This window comes from Aethalodelphis obliquidens, unplaced genomic scaffold, assembly GCF_003676395.1.
Source record: "Aethalodelphis obliquidens isolate GAN/ISIS:26980383/991018 unplaced genomic scaffold, ASM367639v1 scaffold1, whole genome shotgun sequence".
Classification (NCBI taxonomy): Eukaryota; Metazoa; Chordata; class Mammalia; order Artiodactyla; family Delphinidae; genus Aethalodelphis; species Aethalodelphis obliquidens.
In genome coordinates, this window is record NW_020837945.1 from 76,931,580 (window position 1) to 76,940,914 (window position 9,335).

Below are 9,335 nucleotides of genomic sequence, written 5' to 3' on the forward strand. Positions count from 1 at the left end.
AGTGGCGGGCTGCACAGCTCCCAGGAGGAGAGGTATGGATAGTGATCTGTGCTTACACACAGGCTTCTTGGTGGCTGCATCAAGAGCCTTAGCGTTTCATGCCCGTTTCTGGTGTCCCTGCTCATAACCGTGACTTGCACCTGTCTCTGGAGCTCGTTTAGGTGGTGCTCTGAATCCCCTCTCCTTGTGCACCCTGAAACAGTTGTCTCTTGCCTCTTAGGCAGGTCCAGACTTCTTCCCAGTCTCCCTCCCGGCTAGCTGTGGCACACTAGCCCCCTTCAAGCTGTGTTCACGCAGCCAACCCCAGTCCTCTCTCTGGGATCTGACCTCTGAAGCTGGAGCCTCAGCTCTGAGCCACTACCCATCCAGCGGGTGAGCAGACAAGTCTCTCAGGCTGGTGAGTGCTGGTCGGCACTGATCCTCTGTGCGGGTATTTCTCCTCTTTGCCCTCTGCACCCCTATTGCTGCACTCTCCTCCATGGCTCTGAAGCTTCCCCCAGCACCCCCCATCTCTGCCAGTGAAGGGGCTTCCTGGGGCGTGGAAAACTTTCTCCTTCACAGCTCCCTCCCAGAGGTGCAGGTCTCATCCCTATTCTTTTGTCTCTGTTTTTTCTTTTTTCTTTTGCCCTACCCAGGTACGTGGGGAGTTTCTTGCTTTTTGGGAAGGCTGAGATCTTCTGCCAGCATTCAGTAGGCATTCTGTAGGTGTTGTTCCACATGTAGATGTATTTCTGATGTATTTGTGGGGAGGAAGGTGATTTCCAGTTTTTACTCCTCTGCCATTTTGATGGTCTCTGCAAGATATATTTTGAAGGTAGAGGTAATGGAATTTCCTCACAAAATGAATATAAGGTATTAAATGAATAAAACAATTGGTAATGTCTCCAACAATTGGTTTTTTTTTGCCTGACTAAATGGAGAGATAGAATTGCTATCAATTGAGAGGGAGGACACTGAAGTTGGAGCAAGTTTGGGGCATAGAGGTAGCAGTTCATTTGAACAGGTGAAGGGTGAGATGCTATAAATTATCCAAATGGAGATGCTGAGGACACAGTCGGGTATACAGAGTCAGAGCTTGGGAAACAAATTTGGTAACCATCAGCAAAAAGTTGGTATTTAAACCTATGAGACTAGATGAGATCATTAAGGGAGTGAGTGAAGACAGAGAAGAGAAGATCAAGGACTGAGCCCTGGGTTCTTCCATGTTATCAGTCTGGAAAAGAGGAAGCCCAGCTAATGACACTGAGCAAGAGTAACCTATGAGTTACAAGGAAAACCAAGAAATAGAAATGTGAGCATTATTAAGGAATATGTAGTTAATATTCTCTTTGGGAACATTGGCATGCTTTTTTTTCTTTTGCCATTTTGTAAAGATTTTTATTATGAGCAGAGAGCTATGGTTTTTGTTTTACAAGAAAGAACATGAACTATGAAGGCCAAGATCCTGAATAAAATTGAAAAATTTACCTCTAACCAACTATGTGATGCTGGTCAAGTGCTGTATATGTCTTTAACCCTCCATTTTTCATCTGCAGAATATAAATAATGGATATGTAAAATGTGTGCATATAAGAAACTTTACTTTTATCAATTTGACATAAAATATCCTATATCTTTCATTTCCCCTACATGCTATGAATAATTCCAATGTTTCTTCATATTTTGACTTGCTTGTTGTCATAAGAAAAATTATATGACTAATATGTTTTATAATTTCATAATACATGTTTAACTTCTAGGGAAACTGTGCTTTCTCTTATTTAACAGAAAAAAGTGTTTTGGTTCTTTACCCAAAGCCTTACATTTTCAGTTCTTACCTGTTCTGGCATATTATAATTTGTATAGTTTGTAACAGGTCTTTCTCTTTTGTTTCAAATGGAAATCAACTACTGTTGTGAAACATTTACAGACCTAGATTTCTTAGTTTCTCAAAGTCCACTTGTGCACTAACAATCTGTAAATCACTGAGCCTTAGAAGAGAGCTTCCTCAGGAAGGAAAACATAAAACATCAGAGGCATGAGATCTGAAATCTTTTTATATCAACACCCAGTGTTTAGATCTGGTTCTGTTTAACATTTGATTGGTAGAATCTTGTATCCTAGAAGAGTAGGTAGTCACCTCCTTCCCTTTTCCTCTCTCTGCCTCCATGCCCTACATAAACAAAACTAATATATTTCCTTCAAATCTCGTATATTGGAGCTTTACCCATCCTTTAATGTCTGACAAAAATACCACTCTTTCTATAAAAACGTTCTCATCTCAATCATTTGGAAATTTCTGATTATCACCATTTTATAATTATTATTATTTTTAATGGGAATATATGTATAATTATTTTTATAAATAGATTTTCTTGGACCATTTTATTAGATACTCAAAGGTAGAGACTAGGCCTTATGTATACACTTACCTCATATAATTTAAATTTAGTGGTTACTCAAATATATGGGTTGATACAACAATAGCAGAATACACTTTTTTTTGTGGTATGTGGGCCTCTCACTGTTGTGGCCTCTCCCGTTGCAGAACACAGGCTCCGGACATGCAAGCTCAGTGGCCACGGCTCACAGGCGCAGCCGCTCCGTGGCATGTGGGATCTTCCTAGACTGGGGCACGAACCCACGTCCCCTGAATCGGCAGGCAGACTCTCAACCACTGCGCCACCAGGGAAGCCCAGAATACACTTTTTTTAAAGCACCATGGAATATTCACTAAGATAAGCCATATCCTGGGTCATAAAACAAACCTCAACAAATGTAAGATACTTGTAATTTTTATAGTATGTTCTATGAAAATAATAGAATCAAACTAGAAATTAGTCTAGTCTCTAAAAACGTCTCTATACTTGGAAATAGCCTAAATAATCCTTGGGTCAAGGAAGAAATCTCAAAGTAAATTAAAAATTCATAGAACTAAATAAAAATGAAAATACAACATATTAAAATATGTGAGATTCACCTAAAGCCTCTAATCAATAACGTAAAACAAAATTTTTAAAGAATGACAAAAAAATAGGAAAAGAATAACAAAATATACCCAAAGCAAGAATAAGGAAGAAATCATAAAGACACAAGTAGAAATCAATGCAATTGAAAACAGGAAAACAATAGAGAAAATCAATGAAAAAAAAGTTGTTTCTTTGGGAAAAATATAAAATTGATAATGCTCTACTAAGGCTGACAAAGAAAGCAACTAGCAAAGACATAAATTACTAATATTAAGAATGAAACAAGAAACATCACTACAGATCTTGTAGTCATTAAAAGCATAAGAGGAGACTACTACAAACAATTCTGCAGTCATAAATTCAATTTAGAAGAAATAGACAAATTCCGCAAAACCCACAAACTACTAAGGCTCAGTAAAGATGAAATAGTCAAATGAAATAATCTTATTACCTTTAAAGAAATTGAATTTGTAATTTAAAAGCTCTCCAAAAAGAAACCAGACCCAGATGTTTCACTGAAGATTTCTACCAAACAGTTAAAGAATACAACAATTTTATATAATCTCTTCCAGAATATAAAAGTATGCAAAACATTTTCCAACACATTCTATAAGGCTAGTATCAACATGATATCAAAACCAGACAAGGACAGTACAAAATAAAAAGGAAAGAAAGAGGAAAAACATCTGCAGACCAGTATCTCCATGAGCTTACACATAAAAACTGTCAACAAAATATTAGAAAATTGAATCCAGAAAGGTATAAAAAAAGCATCATTACCAAGTGAAATCTATAACGGGTATGGAAGACTGCTTCAACATTTGAAAATCAATCAATTTAATTCACCATATCTGTAAGCTGAAAAAGAAAAATCAAGTGACATACCAATTGACAAAGAAAAAGCATTTTAGAAAATCCAACATTAATTAATGATAAAAATTCTAAGCATATTAGTAATAAAGTGGAATTACCTCAAACTGATGAAGAGCATCTACCAAAATTTCCAGCTATCACCATGCATCAAGAGTGAAAGACTGCCTCCAACATAAATCACATGCTGGGCCACAAAGCAAACCTTGGTAGATTTAAGAAAATTGAAATAATATGAAGCATCTTTTATGACCACAACACTATGAGATTAAAAATCAACTACAAGAAAAAAAAAAAAACCAGAAAAAACACAACCACATGGAGGCTGAATAATATGTTACTAAACAGCCAATGGATCACTGAAGAAATCAAAGAGGAAGTTAAAAAAAAAAACCTAGAGACAAGTGAAAATGAAAACAAGATGATCTAAAACCTATGGGGCACACTAAAAGCAGTTCTAAGAGGGAAGTTTATAGTGATACAAACTTACCTTGGGAACAAGGAAAATCTCAAATGAACAACCTAAACTTACACTTAAAGCAAGTAGAGAAAGAAGAACAAACAAAACCCCGTTAGTAGAAGGAAAGAAATCATAAAGATCAGAGCAGAAATAAATGAAAGACAGACTAAGAAAAATCAATGAACCCCAAAACTGATTGTTTGAAAAGATAAATAAAATTGATAAACCTTTATCCAGAATCAAAAAAAGGGAGAGGGCCCAAATCAATAAAATCAGAATTGAAAAATAGTTACTACAACCAGCACCACAGAAATACAGAGAATCATAAGAGACTATTATGATCAACTATACACTGATAGAACGGGAAACCTAAAAGAAATGGACAAATTCTTAGAAAGGTACAATCTCCTAAGACTGAATCAGAAAGAAATAGAAAGTATGAACAGACTAATTACCAGGACGGAAATTGAATCAGTAATTTAAAAACTCCCAACAAGCAAAAGTCCAGGATTTTATATATATATATATATATATATAACTGAATCACTTTGCTGGACACCTGAAAGTAACACAATATTGTAAATCAAATATACTTCAATAGAAATAAATTAATTAAAAACAGAGTGGGCTACCTGGGTTCTTCAGTGGGGCTAATGGCTGACTCTGGGAGGGCTCACGCTAAGGAGTACTTCCCAGAACTTCTGCTGCCAGTGTCCTTGTCCTCATGGTGAGACAGAGCCACCTACCACCTCTGCAGGAGACCCTCCAATACTAGCAGCCTCAAGACATTCAGAAGACAATATTAAAGGGAATCATTAACAGCCTGTTACAAGAATGGAAAAGTCCATGAACAAAAGATTATCTTAGAGCATATTTCATACTTTTACAGAATCCTCAATTTAATAACACATCTACATATGTCATCTATGCTCACTTGCTACGACAGATAGCTATGTTAGTGGAAGTTGACCATCATTTCCTAGTTCACTGGTTTAAAAAATTATCCCAGAAGAGGTTCAAACAATTGGTAGAGAGATTGCTGCAGTTTATTTCTTTACACCTGTTTCCTGCAAAGCCTGAAGAATTTCCACCTATATCAAAGTGTTCCTGGGGGATCCCATCATCATCTAAAGTGTTGGCTTTACTTAATACTGCAAACAATTTGGTTCTTCCTCCCCTTATTCCTTATACTGATTTCTATAATTCTACATTGGATCATATTGATCTCATGGAAGAATACCACACCTGGCAGAGCTTTGGAAATTCTCACAGCAAAGTCTGGTGGATAAAGTATCTAGAAGAGAGAGACCTGATATGAATATGTTATTTCTAAATATGAAAGTAAGGTGGACATATCTGGTCAGCGATTCTCTTGATGAGTTAACCCGGAAAAGAGCAGACTTGCAAAAGAAGTTGAAAGTTACCTTTGTAGGGGAAGTTGGTTTGGGTACAGGCGGCTTGACTAAAGAATGGTTCCTTCTTCTAATTCGACAAATTTTTCATCCAGATTATGGCATGTTTACGTATCATAAGGATTCATACTGCCATTGGTTTAGCAGCTTTAAATGTGACAACTATTCTGGATTCCGGTTGGTTGGAATTCTTATGGGACTAGCTGTTTATAACAGCATTGCTTTGGATATTCGTTTCCCCCGCTGCTGCTACAAGAAATTATTGAGCCCTCCCATCATTCCTAATGACCAAAATACGCCAGTAGGCATCTGCAGTGTTACCACTGATGACCTGAGTCAAATTATGCCTGAGTTGGCCCATGGATTAAGTGAACTCCTGTCATATGAAGACAATGTTGAAGAAGATTTCTATTCAATATTTCAGGTGTTTCAAGAAGAATTCAGAATAATTAAGTCCTATAATTTAAAGCCAGGTGGTGATAAAATTCCAGTTACCAATCAAAATAGGAAAGAATATGTACAGCTTTATATTGACTTTCTTCTCAACAAATCCATCTATAAGCAGTTTGCTGCATTTTATTATGGATTTCACAGTGTGTGTGCTTCAAATTTCCTAATGCTTCTTCATCCAGAAGAGGTTGAAATTCTGGTCTGTGGAAGTCCTGAACTGGATATGCACGCCCTGCAGAGAAGTACTCAGTATGATGGCTATGCAAAAACCGACTTGACTATACAATACTTTTGTGATATTGTGCTTGGATTTCCTCTTGACCTTCAAAAGAAGTTGCTACATTTTACCACAGGAAGTGACAGAGTACCTGTAGAAGGAATGGCTGACTTGAACTTTAAAATCTCAAAGAATGAAACTTCAACTAACTGGTTGCCTGTGGCCCACACCTGCTTCAATCAACTTTGCCTTCCCCCCTACAAGAACAAAAAGGACCTGAAACAGAAATTGATTATTGGAATTTCAAATTCAGAAGGTTTTGGACTTGAGTAACCTAGAAGACTTGAAATATATTTTATATGTAGCATTCACTTCCCTCTCATTGTGCCTTTAAGCTTTTCATGTTTCTGTCTCAAAACACCTTGACAAAACTCACCAACTTTAAAATACTGATTTTTTAAAAATCAAATATGAAGTATGTTCAGTAGAGGCATGGTTTTCTAAAAATACAACACTGCTTGAGTGAGAAAAAGACCAGATGGCAGAGACAGGTGTGGGTCCAGTCCCTCTCTTTTATAACACTTTATCATTCTCCATAAGTAGTTTGTCACAGGTGTTCCACTGGGAAAGCATTGTGCAGTAAAGAATGCACTGATGACAAAATGGAGACCAGTGGCAGCTTGTGTGCTGCTAGCACACCGTAGCAACACAGATAGCTACATTTTCATTAATGTAAGGCATGTAGCCATATTTTCATATAGCGGTTAAACAACAGTATAATTGCAAATGCAATTTACAGGGTTTTTTGATATACTGGCTTTCGTTCTCTAAGATTCTTTTCAACCATTGCTGAAAAGCATGTAAATAACGACATAATAGCCTGAGAATAATGGGATTTTGATAGTGCCATTTATTGCTAACGGTTTATTTTTACAAAGTAAATTCAGGGTTTTAGATGTGTATACAGCTTTTACAAATCAATAAAGATGATTGTATAAGGGTGTAAAAAGAAACAGTGAAAAACTGAATATTTTCCCTCTAAAATTGGGATAAGGTGAGGATGTCTGTACTCACTACTTTTATTAAACTAGAAGTTCTAGTCAGTGCAATAGGGTGAGAAAAACATTAAAGAAATAAATTGGCTCTATTTCCATATGATATGATTGTTTACATCGAAAATCTCAAGGAATATACAAAAAAATTCTTAGAACTATTAAGAGATTTCAACACAGTTGCAAGATTTATGAGTGACACATAAAAATCAATTATATTTGTATATACTAAGAAGCAATCCCACTACTGGGTATATACCCAGAGAAAACCATAACTCAGAAAGATACATGCACCCCAATGTTCATTGCAGCACTATTTACAATAGTCAGGTCATGGAAGCAACCTAAATGCCCATCGACAGATGAATGGATAAAGAAGATGTGGTACATATATACAGTGGAATATTACTCAGCCATACAAAGGAATGAAATGGAGTCATTTATAGAGACATGGATAGACATAGAGACTGTCATACAGAGTGAAGTAAGTCAGAAAGAGAAAAACAAATATCATATATTAATGCATATATGTGGAATCTAGAAAAATGGTACAGATGAACCTGTTTGCAAGGCAGAAATAGAGACACAGATGTAGAGAACAAACATATGGGCACCAAGGGGGAAAAGGGGTATGGAATGAATTGGAAGATTGATGACAAATACACACTAATATGTATAAAATAGATAACTAATGAGAATCCACTGTATAGCACAGGGGGCTCCACTTCGTTGTACAGTAGAAACTAATGCAACATTGTAAAACAACTATATCCCTATTTTTAAAAAAATTAAAAATCAAAAGAAACATGTAGAAATCAAATTTTTCTTAAAAAAAATTACAACTGTTCCCCCAAAATAAAATACTCAGGTATAACTGTAATAATACATGTAAATGACTTTTATCCTAAAAATCACAAAATGTTGATGAAAGAAATCAAAGAAGACCCTAATGGATTCATGATTTACAATTCACATTCATGGATTGTAACACTGGACATTATAAAGATGTCAGTTCTCTTTAAATTGTTCTATAGGTTTAACACAATTCTGTAAAAAAAAAATGTGTCAAAGACATACTTGATCTTAGCCAATTTATACATTGTCCATATATACAGAGACTGACATTTTATCAGTATTTACAGGCATAAATTTTCACAATTTAACTCTCTTAATATCATTAAATTTCTTCTCCCATTTCACATTGATATGGTCTAAAAATTACTTTTAATTAACCTTTTGCTGGGTAGAAAGTGTTAAATGTCATTTGGGATTAAGAAGCCTATAGATTTTGACTGATTTCCAATTTACAGCATTTAAAAAACTGTTACATAATATTTTCAATGCATAGATTTGTACACTTATTTCTTCAGTTTTTTAATTTAACAATAGTATGATTTACAAAAATGGGAGAGAGTTGTGAGCACTGAGAAGGTCCTTAGTTTTATTCCCAACTTCAGATAGCAAATCTTGCAGTCATCTTCATGTGCTTTTATTCCACAGATCCTAAAGCTGTTTATTTTTAAATGTTTAGAATCACGTCTTCTTCTGATCTTTAAAACTCACAATGATTAGGGAATCTAGATTTTGAAATAAAGTACGTCCAAAAATATGTCAATGGCATTAAATAAAATCTGAAACTGAGTTTTTTAGGATGACATCTCCTTACTCAGATAAGGATTTACTTCATTTTTTTTTCTCCCTGTATTTGGTAGAATTGAAAGTATTATTGCTTCTTGGCTTGAATGAGGGAATGACTTACATTTATCTAATACAATTTATTCTTAAAAATGGTCTCAAAAGTGAGGTAATCCGACATTGAGGCAATGGAAAAGAGTTATTATCATAATAAATTTACAAATTTATGTGCATTCTTTCTCTTCTTTATAAGTCTGTGAGGTCCTTGATACCATGCATTACATGTGAGAC

At 35.5% G+C, this 9,335-nt stretch overlaps 1 pseudogene; it reads left to right on the top strand.

The window, feature by feature from the left end:
- The first annotated feature begins 5,547 nt into the window (after positions 1-5,547).
- Positions 5,548-6,690, top strand: LOC113621181 (putative E3 ubiquitin-protein ligase HECTD2 pseudogene; annotated as a pseudogene).
- Positions 6,691-9,335: the final 2,645 nt, after the last annotated feature.